This window comes from Lontra canadensis, unplaced genomic scaffold (assembly GCF_010015895.1).
Source record: "Lontra canadensis isolate GAN:19392208 unplaced genomic scaffold, GSC_riverotter_1.0 scaffold25, whole genome shotgun sequence".
In the NCBI taxonomy this organism is placed as follows: domain Eukaryota; kingdom Metazoa; phylum Chordata; class Mammalia; order Carnivora; family Mustelidae; genus Lontra; species Lontra canadensis.
In genome coordinates this window covers 553,475-569,024 of record NW_022631019.1, presented here as the reverse complement: position 1 = coordinate 569,024, position 15,550 = coordinate 553,475, and the positions used below count along the sequence as shown (strand labels likewise).

Here is a 15,550-nt window from a genome sequence, read left to right as displayed (position 1 = left end):
CCCCGCCAGCCGGGCCGCCCTGGCTCGTCGCGACCACCGGCTGAGGCCGCCGAGGACCCCGAGCCCGGCGCTCCTGGGGCCGCCGCGGGGCCTGCCGGGAGTTGTAGTCTGCAGCCCACTGGAGCCGGAGGCGGGGGGGGGATCTGAACCACAAATCCCAGGAGGCTCCGCGGCGGCGGTGACGCACGCGACCGCAGGAGGCGGGACCTGAGGGAAGGAATCCCGGCCCGTGTCCCGAGAGCGACGGGAAGCCTCCCGCCCTGCTCCGGGGAAGGGCCCGGGCTCGCCTCTGCGCCAAACGCCGACGGAAGGCGCGTTCACATAGGACAGCGTGTAGTACACGTCGTCAGAAGGCGGCGGCGGCCTCCGCGGACCTGTCACCGCGCCGCGGGCCGGGGGCGCGGAGCCGAGCAGCGGCGCCTGGGCTGGAAGGAGCCGGGATGCTTGTCCGGTTGGGCGCCGAGACCCTGGCACCCAGGAGGCCACCGAGGACCGAGCTCGTCCGGACCGGGCAAAGGAGGCCACGCCGCCGGGACCCGAGGCCAGGGCGGCCGGGGCGCGGAGCTCGCGGTCACGCCCCCTGGCGGGAGGAGGCGGGACTCCCGCCGGAAGTGCGTCACCTCGCGTCGGCACGACGAGGCGCGGCTCTGAGGCCCTCGGCGCGAGGACGCTGCCCGTTGCCGTGGAGACGTTGGTCGCATGGATGCGTCCTGGCCGCGGACTCCTCCGACTGGGTTTGTCTGAAAACCAGAGTGACGCGGGTGGGTGGCTTTGACTCCCGTGGAGCCGCGGCCGTCCTCCCCCGCGGCGCCTGGAGTGCGCCGGCCGGAGCCCCCGATCTCCCCGCCCCCGAAGCCCCCCGGAGCCCCCCCGATCTCCCCGCCCCGGGCCCGCCGCGCATCTCCCCTCCGCGCCCCCGCCGCGGCTCCTGCGCCCCAAGTCTTGCCGGCGTCTGCTCCGCCCCCGTCGCGCTTCCCGCTCCCTTCGCTCAGGCGCCGGGCTCCGTGCAGAGGGCTCCTTCGGAGCGCGGCTCGGACCGGCCCTGCGGCTTGGGGACCCTTCAGCCTGGGGAGGTCTGGGGCCGGAGCTGTGCGTCAAACCTCCGGCGACTCTGCCGCAAAGTCCGAGGCGCTCCCGACTCGGGCCGGCGCTTTCTCCTCCGACCTTCCCTTCCCTCCCCCTCGGTGCCATGCCGGGCGGCGGCGGCGGGCCTGCGCGGGGTCCTCTCAGGTCTCCGCACGCAGTCTCGTCCCCGAGGCTCTGGTCGCGCCTTCATGACCGCGATCAGGACCTCGACTGTCACCCAGACCTCTGGCTCTGCTCCTGGTGGGTGCTCGCCTCTCAGATGGTCGCTGGACTTCTTGGCACTAACCTGTAACTTGATTCTCACCTTGTGCCTTCCTGGGAGACCTGGAAGTTACCGTCCGTCCCTTCTGTTGATCCGTTAACCTCGACGGGTGTGTGACTTGCGCCAAGAAACCTACACATGGTTTTCATCCCCTGTTTCTGGCTCCTAAAACCTCTGAATTTCCTAAGTGAGAAGAGTCATAAAAGTGTGTTTTGATACTCATAAAAAGTCTCTTTCAGCAGCATCTGAGTTTGTTAATAAGGTGATTTTTGGAAAGTCTTTGTTAACTTTAAAAACAAAAGTTATTTTACTCACAAAAATGGGTTTATTAGGGAATAACAGGGAATTACGATTCAGGACCAGAGAGCTATGGCAAAACGGCAGGCAAGTCCAGAGAACAAAGGAGAGGCTCACGTTATTTTAGGGAGCAGGAAGAGGTTGGGAGGGTGGTTTGGTTTTGGTTTTGGTTTCGTGTTTAAGATTTTATTTATTTGTCAAAGCACAAGCAGGGGAAATGGCAGAGGGAGAAGCAGACCCCACCAAGCAGGGGGGCTGATGGAGGCTCCATCCCAGGACCCTGGGACCACGACCCAGCCGGAGCCGAAGGCAGAAGCTTCACCGACTGAATGAAAGCGCATTGGAGAGAAGCAGGAGGTCGGGGCGATGATGGGTTCTCACTGCCTGAGCTGCAGGGCAGTGGATTTCTTGTAGGAGATGCAATGCACACCTCCCGGTGGGGACTGTGATTGGTGGTTCTTGTTGATGGTTCTTCCTCGGGGAGACACGTGTTCCTGTATTTGAGGTTGAGGGGGTACAGCTCCTTCCGGCCTCCCCTTCTAGCATTAGCAGTCCACTTTAGTGAGGCTTCCCTTTTAAAATGTTCATGGGGCGCCTGGGTGGCTCAGTGGGTTAAGCCTCTGCCTTCGGCTCAGGTCATCTCTGCCTGCTTGTGATCTCTGTCTGTCAAATAAATAAAATCTAAAAAAAAAAAAAAGTTCATGCTTCTAGAGGTGGGTGAGGGGAGACCATCCATGTGACTAGAGGCTTGGAACTCAGCCTCACCCCGACCTCCTCCAGGGATGGGAAAGGGGTGAGGGGCTGAACCCATTCTCCAGTGGCCAACAACCTAATCAATCGTGCCCCTGTTATGAAGTCTCCAAACAAAGCCCAAAGGATGGGGTCTGGAGTGTGGGTTGGTGGACACGTGGTGTGCCTGGACGGGCATTGGAGCTGCACACCCTTCCCCCACCCCGACCGCAGGCAGCTCGTCCATAGGGCTGTTCCTGAGTTACAGCCTCTGATCATAAGCTAGTAATCTAGTAAATAAAATATTTCCTTGTGCGGGGGGGCGGGGTCTTGTGGGACTTACCCATGAGCCAGTGAGATCAGATGCTATCTCCACATAAATAGTGTTAGAATTGAGTTAAATTGAATCATTTCTGAGGAAGTGGGAGCATTGTAGGGTCAGAGAGACGTTACAGGAAATGTTGTGACCGTGTGTTCCTGAACCAGGGAGGGCACAAGTGAGCCTGCTGCTCCCCTCTGAGCTGTAGTCTGCATCAACCTAACCCTCATACAGAAGGCCACCCTCCGAGATAGAAAATTAAATAAATTAATTGAGGAGTTAGGATATGGGTCAAGGTGGTCAGCCTTGGCAGCAACGGGCCTCGAACCCGCCACAGTGGGTGTGGTTACTCCAGTACCAATAAGCACCCGAACTGACCTGAGTGCATTGGCTCAAACGTGGATTGACCAAAGAGAAGCTTCAGGACGCAGACACTGTGGTGCAACAACCATTGGGAATGATGTCGAAGTGACAGGACCTGTCCACAGTGGGATTTGGTCCAAACAGTCGTGGGAATTTTTAAGGGGATTCAAAGTTTAACAGAATGTGGCAACCAGAAAGGAGAGCATGTCTGCACGCCCATGCTACCCACCCCCACTGCCCAGTCCAGCCACGGCCGCTGTCAGCACCAGGCCCTAAGAACATAGCTCTCCTTCTGGAGATAGCAGCAGCCAAGACAGCGGGGAATTTGCCCCTGACGGTGGGGATCTATTGAACCAGAACAATCCTGGCTTCGGTGGCCACGCACTAATTTTGCAATGGGGCCAGTGTAACAGTTTGACTATCAGCATGGGGCTGTTTTTGGTCCCCTGCAAGGTGACTTGCATCCTCCTCATTGGCATTCAGAACCTCCAGGACTTCTGGCACTTTCCCAGAATCGGAGACAAAGGCCACCTTCATCAGGGACCAGCAGTGCTCACCTATGGCCACTCTGTGAAGCCGGAGTCCCCACAGACTGCTGCAGTAAAACGAGGCACTCTTCCAGCTTGGATTCAAGAGGTTTTGGAACCTGAGGAGCACCCGGGTGGCTTAGTCGGTTGAGCATCTGTCTCTGGCTCAGGTCATGATTCCAGAGCCCTGGGATCGGCCCCATGTCAGGCTCCCTGCTCAGTGGGGCGCCTGCTTCTCCGTCTCCCTCTGCTGCTCCCCCTACTCAGGCTCTCTCTCTGTGTCAAATAAATAAAATCTTAAAAAAAAAAAAAAAAGAAAAGCAGAAGTTGGAGCAAGAAAAAAATGGAACGATAATGGTCACAATTTTCCAGAAACAGAAAAGAAGGTCACAGAAGATGCTGATGGAGAAGATGGCCCTTGTTTACCTCAGAGAAGTACATTTATGATGACGAGGAAGGACCAAGACACTGGGAATGCTGGCGCTGCACACCTTGGAGGTCCCTGTCCGTTCCCAAGAGGAGCAGAGGGAACTGGGGGCACCGAAGAACAGGGAATCGAACGACAAAAATGCTCCTGACTGGGGGCACCCGGGGGGCTCAGTCGGGGAAGTGTCAGGCTCTCAATTTCCGCTCAGGTCACAATCTCAGGGGTGTGAGATCAAGCCCCGGGTCCGGCTCCGTGCTGGGCGGGGAGCCAGCTTGGGATTCTCTCTCCCTCTCCCCTGCCCGCCTGTGTGCGCGCCTTCAAATACATCTTTACTACTGGATGTCACACACAAAGACATTTGTCACATAGCCAAAGAGGCACCCTGAAAGCAAAAACCCCTGCAAAGAGGACACACCCTGCGCGCCAGCTTCCCTCCCTGGGAGGACCAGCTGGTGCTTCTGGGCCAGGAGACCCAGGCCCAGCCAGCGCTGGATCAGGCAAACCCCGGGAACTTTCTGGGGAAAAGAACAGGAGCTATTACAGCATAAACAAAGGGAAGAAGAAAAGCCACAGACGGGTTACCAAAGAGGTGGGCGGGTGCGTCCAGGACTCGTCACCACCAGAAGCCAGGGAACCAGTCGGTGATGTGGTTAGAAGAACTCCAAGTGAAACAACATCATTTTTAGACGGGAAAAAAAAAAAAAAAGCGTAAGAGAAACCAGGAAGGAGCAGGTCTTTTCTCCGGCTCTTCTCGCCGTCCTGGAAGGGTGACTCTCTCGAAGGGTGACTTCCCAGGTGGGGGCACACGTCTAGATCTTCCTTAAAAGGACAAAGAGACTGGCTGGTCCGCGACATTAAAGCCACACGTAGTAGGCGTAGTAGGCCTACAAGTTACTCCCTCAGAATGACCATCGGAGCAGTAGGAAGAGCGACGGGGAAAGGCAGGCAGTGCGGACCCTGCCGGGAGCGGCGAGGGAGAAGGCACTCGCGGGATCGACGAGCCCACCGGCCTGGTAGCAGCCGGAGCTGACGCCGGTCAACGTGGACATGCTCGTGGGGCAGCCGGAGTGTGAAGACCAGCCACCCTCCCTGTCAGGAGCGCTGAGGAAGGGTGCGGCGAGCGGCCGTGACGTGTAAAACGTCCCTCGCGGGGCGTCTGCGAGCAAAGCCCCCCACTCCTGATTGCCGCTCAGGTCACGATCTCAGGGTCTTGAGGTCAAGCCCTGTGTCAGGTTCCCCACTCAATGGGGCAGTCAGCTTCTCTCCCTCTGGCCCCCTCACTGTCTCTCTCTTTCTCTCTCTCAAATAATAAATCTTAAAAAAATTAAGGGGCGCCTTGGTGGCTCCGTCGTTGAGCGTCTGCCTTCGGCTCAGGTCATGATCTCGGAGTCCTGGGATCGAGCCCCGCATCGGGCTCTCTGCTCAGCGGGGAGCCTGCTTCCTCCTCTCTCTGCCTGCCTCTCTGCCTGCTTGTGATCTCTGTCTGTCAAATAAATAAATAAAATCTTTAAAAAAAAATGCACTTTTTCTTACTTATGGAGAAATTAGAATTGCTTCTATAATTAATGATCGAGTTTTCAAGCCTGTTTTTTCTGCTTCCTGCAGGCACTCTCTTTCATCCAGTGTCCTGTCCTCTGTATGCTTTGGTCCCTCTGCTCCGTGTTGAACGCTTTCCTCGAATGTTTGATGAGCCTTCTTTCTCTGTTCAAATTTAAGAGACACTGCAGAGGGTAGGCTCAGGCTCAAGTAAGCATGTCGGAAAACCTCCAGACAAAAGTGATTCAGGGACTCCTGGGTGGCTCAGTCGCCTGGGCATCTGCCTTCAGCTCAGGTCGTGATCCTGGGGTCCTGGGATCAAGTCCTATGTCAGGCTCCCTGCTCCACAGGGAGTCTGCTTCTCCTTCTCCCCTCTACTCTTGTTGTCTCCCCACCCACACACCCAAAATAAAATCTCTTAAAAAAATACAGAGTATGGAAAAAAAAAATACAGACTATGGTCACTCTCTTGAACAGAGGTGGCCAGGGGCTGGTGTCAAAGGTCCCAAGTCCCTAGGGACCCCATCTTATTCTCCTTTGCTGCTCTCCTGTCCTCTTGGTTCCCTCCTGCCCGGAAGCCAGCTGCCTGGTAGCAAGGGGACTTCTAGCAGCTGGCGTCCGGTGGCCAGAACTTGGCACGCCCAGCTGCAAGGAAGGCTGGGATGTGTGATTTTTATGGAGACAGGCATTGGGCAAGCTAGTGCAGGTATTACCGAGGAGTGCGGGAGGAACAGGTGTTGGGGAAAACTGGCAGCCTCTGTGCCGGAGCCCCTTCTGCCTGGGCAGGACGCAGCCGCCCAGCCCCTCCCGAGGCCTCCGGGGCCACTTCCCGCAGCTGAGGCTCCTTTCTGTGCTTCTGGGACTGTTCTCTTTCCGCCCTTGGAGGGCGTGCCTGGCAGGCTTCCTTCTGGAAGCAGAATTCGGGAAAGAAGCTTGGACAGGGGAGGGGCAGATTTCCACCTAACCTCCCTCTTTTTTTTTTTTTTTAAGATTTTTTAATTTATTGGACAGAAACACAGCGAGAGAGGGAACACAAGCAGGAGGAGGGGGAGACGGAGAAGACGGAAAAGCAGGTTTCCCGCCAAGCGGGGCTTGATCCCATGACTCCAGCCGAAGGCAGATGCTTCACAACTGAGCCACCCAGGCGCCTGTCACCTAACCTCTCTCTTTTCACCACCTTCCCTCCGCGATTCTCTTTAGTTGAATCATCAACATCGTTTTCTGTGCTCAGTGCATAGTGGCCCCTGTTAGAACTGCCTCACGCGTGTTTTCACACGTAATTCCTACCCAGGCCAAGGAGCTGGGGAGGAGCCTCTGTCCTGTTCTACAGATAAGGACGCTGAGAGCCCAGGGTCAGGCTCCGAGGTGCCGGTGTGGATAGAACTGTAAAACAGTGAGGCTACTTTGGAAAATAATCTGGCCGATTGCTGTGTTAATCATACACATACCCTCTGCCCCATAAATAAGCAGCTTATTTGTCATTGCTAAAGCCTGCCGATGTCCCCCAGCAGGGAACCCTGTGAGCAAGTCATGGAGTGGAGGAGGAACTTGTAACAGGGAAAAGGCTTAGAACCACAGAGTGAGGGGAGGATACACCAAGGACAGGGCACGTCCCTCCATGGGACAGCCCGTAAGAGCAAGGCTGTAGGGCCTGGGGCCATGGCGGCCATGAGAGGTGGAGCACAAGGGAGGTCTGGGGGCCCGGCAGGAGCTGGGGATGTTTGTGTTGGGGTTAGGGAGGGCCTGCGCAGGGGTCCGCTTTTGCCAAAATTCATCAAAATTTACTCTAAAAATGGACGCATTTTATTTTAATTATTTTGAGAGAGAGCATGTGTGCGCACACGTGTGGGGGCACTGAAGTGGGGAGGGGCAGAGGGAGAATGTCAAGCTGACTCCCCGCTGAGCGCAGGGCCCTACGAGGGGCCCTCACTCAGGACCCTGGGACCGCACCCTGAGATGAAACCAAGAGTCCGACGCTCAGTCAACTTGAGCCCCAGGTGCCCCGATAAAATGTATGTTTAAAAAAAGACAGTTAAAATAGAACGAGAGTGTATCACGCTAAACAAAGTAAGTCAGAGAAAAACATGATTTCACACATACATGGAATTTAAGAAAACAGATGAATACTGGGGAAGGGAAAATAAGATAAAAACAAAAAGGAAGACAGACCGTGAGAGACTCTGAACTACAGAGAATCAACTGCGGGGCCGTCGGAGGTGGGGGATGGGGTGACTGGGGGATGGCGTCCGGGAGGGCACTTGCTGGGGTGAGTACAGGGTGTTGTATATACGCGATGCGTCACTAAATTCTACTCCTAAGACATATACTACACTATGTGTTCACTAACCTGAATTTAAGTAAAAAAGAGAGAGTTAAAGGTCATCCATTAAAAAGGCAAGAACACCTGGAACATTTACGACAAACAAAATGAAGAGGTGTGAGCCCTACTGGATGGAGAAGCATATTCTGATCCAAACGATTAGAACGGTGTGCGGCAGAGCAGAGCCAGCGACACATAGGGATTCCTGTAGGGTTGGGGGTGGGCCCCCCATCATAAACCCCTGGGGTAAGGGGGACCATTTAATCCATGAAGCTGATTCGGGAGCCTGGGCCTTGCACCAAAACAGAACCCAAGTTGATCAAAATCAGGCCTGGAATAAATAGATAAAATTATGACAGCGTGTGGGAACCAAAGGAGAATCCCCCCTTTTTTTCTTCCTGAAGATTGTATTTTTAAGTAATCTCTACACCCAAGGTGGGACTTCAACTCAGGGCCCCCAGATCAAGTCTCACGCTCCACCAACTGAGCCAGCCAAGGCCCCGGAGAATCCTTTCTTAACATCCACTTGGAAGGCTTTTTTTTTTTTTTTTTAAGATTTTTATCTATTTGTTTGACAGAGAGAGACACAGCGAGAGCGGGCACAGGGAGCCCGATGTGGGGCTGGATGCCAGCTCCCTGGGATCGGGACCTGAGCCGAAGGCAGACAGTTAACGACGGAGCCACCCAGGCGCCCCTCGGGAGGCTTTTCTAATCGTGACCCCGAAACCAGAAGTGATAAAGGGTGTTACATTTTACACGTAAATAAAGCATTCTTTTGCCTGGCAGAACCGTCCAAAGCAAATCCCAAAGACCACAAGGCTGAGGGTGATTTGCAGCTTCGAGGAACGAACAGGAACACCACTGGGTAAGACGCAAAGAGAACGGGCCAAGGACACCAAAAGGACAAGAAAGGAAAAGTTTGGGTTTTTAAGTGAAAGTTCACGCTTTTTAAAGGCAAGGAGCCCCACCCTCCAGAGAGGACAGGCCAAGGGCGCCCGGGGCCCGGCCAAAGCGCGCTTGTGGTCCTCAAAGCCCCGCGCTGCTTGGCTGGCTGGGGTCGGCGCAGGTGCCCGCAGCGTGTGCAGCCGGGTGTGGACCAGCAAAGACCCAACGCAGTGCGGCTGCCGCACTCCCACACAAACCCACAGGCGCACCTCCAGGCGAGCGCGGAGAGCAGTTAGTATGCTCCAGCTGTAGACACGGGGAGCACCATCCCTGCAGATGCATGTGCTGACCACGGTGGCTGAGCAGGCCACCGGCAGGGCTCTCCAAAAGTAACTCTGTAAGGTCGTATTGGTGAGCCAGGCCTGACTCGGGGAAGAAGTCCACTGATGACATAAACCAACGACGGAGCGAGAAGAGTCCCACTTCCACAAGGAGGCAGATCCGAACCCTTGAACGACTGAAGAAACGACAGGAACCCGTGTGGATACAGAAAGCGTCATTTTGGATGCGGGGCTGAGCTGAGAGGTGCGCAGAGGGAACTGGCCACCCTGGCAGCCGCACGACCCAGAGGAAGAGGTGGGCTGGCACTGAGCTGGGGGGAGCTGGCCGAGGCGGGAACAAGGGCTCCCATGGGGGCGGGGCACCGTCCGCGGCGGGCCAGCCAGGGGCGGGCCGAGCACCCAAAGGCAGGCTTAACGTCCCGGAGGAATTGGGCCTTGTCCCCCATCTCCCTGGCCAGTAGGGCCCTGCATGTCTAAATGACTAAGTGACCAGTGTTGTGTAGCTACCGACACGCAGGGGACGCGGGGCCCTGCGGGGCTGGGAGGACCACTGCTGTGCAGGCAGCTGACTTACAGGTGTCCCCCAGCAGGGCAATGCTGAGGACGGTGCCTTCCAGAAAGAGAGACTTTCGACTCTTTTCAAGTAGCGAAACCAACAAAATGATGAGATTCAGCATAACTTTTTGCAGAAAGGGAGAAGAGGGAAATCCCAAGCTTTCTTCTGGCTTCACAAGGAGATGGCTCAGATGCCCTTCAGAAAAGACACATGCCGACTTGGAGAGCGGCACCAGGGCATGACGTCACTGTGATGGATCCAAGCAGAATGTTGGATTTGGGGACGACAGGTCACACTTGTAGAAGTGCAGGTGCGAGGGGCGCCTGGGTGGCTCAGTGGGTTAAGCCTCTGCCTTCGGCTCAGGTCATGATCTCAGGGTCCTGGGATCGAGCCCCGCATCGGGCTCTCTGCTCAGCAGGGAACCTGCTTCCTCCTCTCTCTGCCTGCCTCGCTGCCTACTTGTGATCTCTGTCAAATAAATAAATAAAATCTTAAAAAAAAAAAAAGTGCAGGTGCGGAGAAGGTGCCTCTGTGCAGACAGCATGACCAAGAGCAGGTGGGACTTGCCCCACGAGTGAGCAAACAGGACTAGGTGGCAGTAGGAACAGCGGATGCCAGCCTGTGCCCATATGGCCAGGGAGATGCACTTCAAAAGCCCAGCACATCTCCATCCACAAGGAGCACACAGCAGTCATGTCCAGGCTGGAGAGCCGGTCTGCCCCCACCCAGCAGGGACAGCGGCAAGAGCGGTCACCCGCTGCACCAGCTTTCTCCCATGCAGAAGCAAAGGTGACAGGTAAGGTGGGCAGAGCCTCCCCCCACATAGCCTCAGAGCATCACCGAGCAGCAGGGTCCCCATTGTTGCTGTAAACAGTGGCACCCTAGGCCCCAAGGTCACTCTGGCTCTGAGGCACCTGGCATCCAAGGTCAGGAGCAGCCACACGGAACATGTTCTTTCTGTCCCCTCTGCACCCGCCCCCAGCCCTGCTGGCCACTAGCAGCCATGGTGCCCTGGGTCTGGGGTCTGTGGAGCATTTGTCACACATGGTGATGCCCCCGTGGATGCCTGCCGGGGACAGGGGACTGGGGGGTGCTGTGGAGACCATCCCTTCCCCCAGCTCAGGCCACACAGATGCCCAGGTCACTGCACGCTCTGGTCCGCTGGTGGCTGAGGACCTTGCAGGGTAACCAGACCGTGGTCTGCTCTCGTGGAGGGAGGCCGCCTCACAGAGAGGAACAGGGACTTGCTGTCCACTTGAGGGGAGAGCTTTGCCAAGTTCTGGGTGCCTGAGTCAGAGTGGGGTATGGCTCCCACCAAGGTCACCTCTGACTTGACGTCAGGTCCCGCCCCCCCCCCCCCCCCAGAGAGGGGCACAATGCAGGGCCCACTCCTCGCCTTGCTGAGATCCCTGTCCCGCCTGGTGCTTTGTGGCTCGACCAGAGGTTACCTCTCAGGCCATGCTTCTCCAGGAGAGAAAGGTGCCCCTGCAGCTGGACAGAGGGAGTGGGACAGTGGCCCTTAGAGTCCTGGGGATGGTATGTGCCACACGCGCAAACTGCTGTGCCAGGGAGACCCCATGGGCTGTGGGGGCCCTGGACATGGGCAGCTGCCGCCCTCCCAGAGCCTAAACAGCTGTCAGCCCATGTCCCTATGTCTCCATGCTCCCCATCCTGCAGGCCTGATGCCAGCCTCAGGGAGGTCCCTGGCTCTCTCCAGGCCCTCACCAGCGTGACAACCTGGGGGTGGGGGATGGCCCCTGGAAGTTGTCACCTCAGGCTGGTCTGGCTGTCCCAATGGGCAGAAGCATTTCTTTGGGCAGGGAACCATGAGGGCTGGGCCCCCCACTCTGCACAGGAGCTCAGATGGACACCAGCCCGGGGCAGCCAGGACGTGACCTGGGTGGGTTCACGGGGAGGCTCCCTCCCCAGATAGGAGTGGCAACTAAAGGGGTGCTGTGGGTGGCCGCGGCCCACCAAGCTCTGGGACAGGCCTGGGAAGCTCTCAGGCTCCGGCAGCAAAGGGACAGGCAGCACTGGGGGTGCAGAGGGATGAAAGCCATGAGGCTTCTGGGGACAGCCTTTGTTTTAAAGACGTATTTAGGGGCACATGGGTGGCTCAGTCAGTTAAGTGTCTGCCTTTGGCTCAGGTCATGGTCCTGGGGTTCTGGGATCCAGCCCCGCATGGGGCTCCCTGCTCAGCAGGGGAGCCTACTTCTTCCTCTCCCACTCCCCCTGCTTGTGCCCTCGCTCTCTCACTCTCTCTCTCAAATAGTCTTTTTTTAAAAGATTTTTTTTTTATTTATATGACAGAGATCACAAGTAGGCAGAGAGGCAGGCAGAGAGAGAGGAGGAAGCAGGCTCCCTGCCGAGCAGAGAGCCCGATGTGGGGCTCGATCCCAGGACCCTGAGATCATGACCTGAGCGGAAGGCAGCGGCTTAACCCACTGAGTCACCCAGGTGCCCTCAAATAGTCTTTTAAAAAATTTATTTATCGGAGAGAGAGTGTGAGCACGAGGAGGGGCAGACGGTGAGGGGAACAAGTCCCAGTCCGACTCCACACAGAGCCAGGAGCCCAAGGTGGGGCTTGATCCCACCACCCTGAGATTAGGACCCTGAGCCAAAACCAAGAGTCGATGCTTAACCAACTGCAACACCCAGACGCCCCCTGGGGACACCCTTGAGGTCAGTCTGGTGCCTCTGAGCAGGACAAGACGACTGTCTGCTGTTGATGTTCATGATATGAGGGTCTTAAAAAAAATCTATAAATGAAAAAGTGAATGGATTTTTTAAAGATTTTACTTGAGAGAGAGCAAGTGAGAGAGTGAGTGTGCGTTTGTACTGGTCTCACTGGCCCAGGCCTGGGTGCCCCCTAAGCCCCTGGACAGGGGTGGGTGAGCCCTACCCAAACCCCCACAGAGTAGGGACAGAGAAAGGAGGTTCCCAGAAAGAAATGGGGGTCACTACTTCTAGAAGTTAGAAAGACTGCGGGGCAGGGGGACACATCCTGGCCATGCCGCTATGGGAGGACCCTGGGGGTCAGCTTTGGCAGGTGGGTTGGGTCTTCTCTCTCTTCCCTCCCTCATGTCAGCCTGGCGCCACCCCAGCAGTCGGGCATGCCTGCAGAGCCCAGGCTCTCGCCTCGGGTTTCCAGTGGAACTGCCCAGGAAGGTGGCTCCCTCCAGTTAGAAGCAGGGGCCACCTCTTCCAGCCCACCTCCACCTCGCCTCAGGGGTCAGGAAAGAGGTGGATGGAGGGAAAGCTTCTGGTACACGTGTGACCTTGGAACAGTGCCTGGCTCTTCTCTTTGGGGTGGGCCGACAGACCGGCCACATGGTCTCTGAGCGTGGGAAGCAGTCCACACTGAGTGGTGTGTCCTACGCCCTCATCTCTGCAGTCATGCCCACATGCCCTTTCTGGTGGGAGGGAGGCCACCAGGGCCACACTCAGCTGCCTGGGGAAGGCAGGTGCTGACTCTCAACCCCTCCTCCCCTCCCCTCCCTTTAATGGAGCAGAGATGACAACAGGCTCAGATACTCCTATAAAGGCCACGAGCCCTTACATTTCTGGGCAGGGGGCTGTCAAAGGGACTCTCACTGGAGGCTCTCAGGACTTGTGGACCGTCTCTGTGGCGCCAGAGGTAAGGCCCCCCAATCCTTCCATGTTCCCTTCAGGCTGTGGCTGGTGGCATGTGGGCTCCAGGCCCACACAGAGGCGAGCGCTGGCACTGGGCCTCAGTAGGACTAGAGAAGGTAGACGTGCTGGCCATTGGCAGGGGCAGCTGTGGAGGCTGGTGTGGGGTAAAGGGTGGGGCAGTCCCTCCCGGTCTCTGGGGACTGTTCTTTGCTTCACATGGGAATAAAGGCTTCCTCCCGCAGCCCCGCTGCAGCCCAGCAGAGCTTGCACGGGGACCCTGGGCACAGCTCTCTCTTCATCATCGCCTGCTCTGTGCCCCCAATAGGCAGGGGGCCCTGGGCAGAGCAAATGCCCACATCAGGGGTGGACAGACAGCAGAGCCCCCAGCCCTGGCCAGGAGTTGCCTTGACCAGGAAAAGCTCCGCCCTGGTGAGTCCCCAGCCCCAAAACAGGCTCAGGGTATGCACACTAGACCCCCAGGGGAGGTGCTGGGCTGGATCCAAGTGGATCTCTACCTCGCCAGCTTTGCAAAACCCTGCACAGGCCTCCTGATTCCGCCTGGCTCTCCTCTCTGGAGTGCGCTGACAAAACCGGCCACCCAGCGGTCCTCAGGCCCAGAGATGCCACAGTAGTGATCTGGCCACTGGAGACTATGGCGCCCCCCGTCCCCACGCCCTGTCACTTGGAACCAGAGCGGCTGCAGTTCCTTCAGGCTTCCACTGGAAACTGAGGGCCAGGGAGCTCGGAGTAGGGACAGGGGGTGTCCCTAGATTATCATCATTTTTTGCTTCCCTGTGGAAGCTCCTGAGTGCCCCCCCTCCGCTCCCCAAGCTGGGGCAGGAGTCCAAGCCCAGGGATCTCTGTGCCTGAGGAGAGGGCAGAAGCCAGGCCCAGGACCAGGGAACGCCCCTCCCAAATCTTTACTCGGAAACCTTCTCCACCAGGTGCAGAGGCCTGGAGAGATCCCATTCAGGGTCCCAACTAGCTGAAGGGGCCTAGTGTCTGGGTGAGGGTCCTCCAGGGCGTAATGAGGCTGGGCCTGGGGAAAGGGTGGTGGAGGCCTTGACATCTGGTGCTGACATGATCCAGAATTTTCTGGGATGACCAGGAATTAGTAAGGGCGGGTGGGGGGACTCAACGAGCAGGGCAGCCATAGAATACATCCTCCCCTTCCCCAGCAGGTGAAAACTGCACCTGGGCGGTGCTACAGGGAACCCAGGGAGGGCAGGACAGCTGCTGGGGACCACTCCTCACCTCCCTGCCCAGGGCACAGAGTGGCCCCTTCTACCAGAGTCAGACCCCTTGCACCTAAGTTGTTTCTGCATCAAGTCCAGTCAGGTCAGACAGACCACTCGCCCAGGGGGTGGGGTGGGGTTTGCCCAGAGAGCTGGGTGCTCCGGGCGGGGTGCTACTGAGGGGCTGGGGTCTCGGGCAGGTCCTGAAGACAAGACAAGGTGTGTGTCCCTCCTTCCCTGGTGGGTGCACCACGTGAACTTGTGGGAGACTCTTCCCTTTGTGGAGCCCTGACACCCTTCGAGGGGTGTGGGCAGGGCTGGCCCTGGGCCATATCGGTGGAGTGAAGAGAGGAGCCAAGGGCTGGTTAGAGCAGAGGCTGCTCTGGGACGGAAAGAGCGACTCAAGTTTTCACCGCGGGAACCCTCCTCTCTCCGGCGCCGCCCCCTCCCCCCGTGGGCGCCGTCCCTCTCTCGGCCCGCCCAGGCAGGTTTCCGCAGACCGACCTCGACTTTGGGTCCCCACCGCGGGAGGGGGCGGGGGCGGGGGGTGTGGCTGCGGTGATCCAGGGCGCTCCAGGCCGCTGCCTCCCGTCCCAATCGGGAGGGACGGCCCAGGCCAGTCGAGGGGCTGCCCTCGGGGGCCACGACCGGGGCCCCGGCCCCCCGGAAAGTCTCTGGAGAGGCCCGGCGGGGGCGAGGAAGGGGCGGGAACCCGCCCCCTCGGCGACAGAGGAAGGGACAGGCAGCGTGGGCCGCGCGCGCGGGCGCCTGCGGCACACATTCCCCCCCGCCCCGCAACGCGCTGGCCGCCCCCTCCCCTCCGCCAGCAGCCCTCCGGGGGCCGCGGGCCGGCGAGGGTTAAGGGGGGCGGGGCACGGGGCGGCCCCGCCCCCGCCGCCACGCCGGGTCCGAGCGCGCACGGGGCGCGGGGGCGGGTCGGAGCGGGCGGCGGCGGCGGAGGGCGGAGGGCGGCGGCGCGCCCGGGGAGCGCGGGGAGCGGTGGCGGCTGCGGCGGCGCGGCCCGCGTGACCCTC

General features: G+C 58.3%; 1 pseudogene; it reads left to right on the top strand.

The window, feature by feature from the left end:
* The first annotated feature begins 1,274 nt into the window (after positions 1-1,274).
* On the top strand, positions 1,275-15,545 carry LOC116871332 (annotated as a pseudogene).
* The last annotated feature ends 5 nt before the right edge of the window (positions 15,546-15,550 follow it).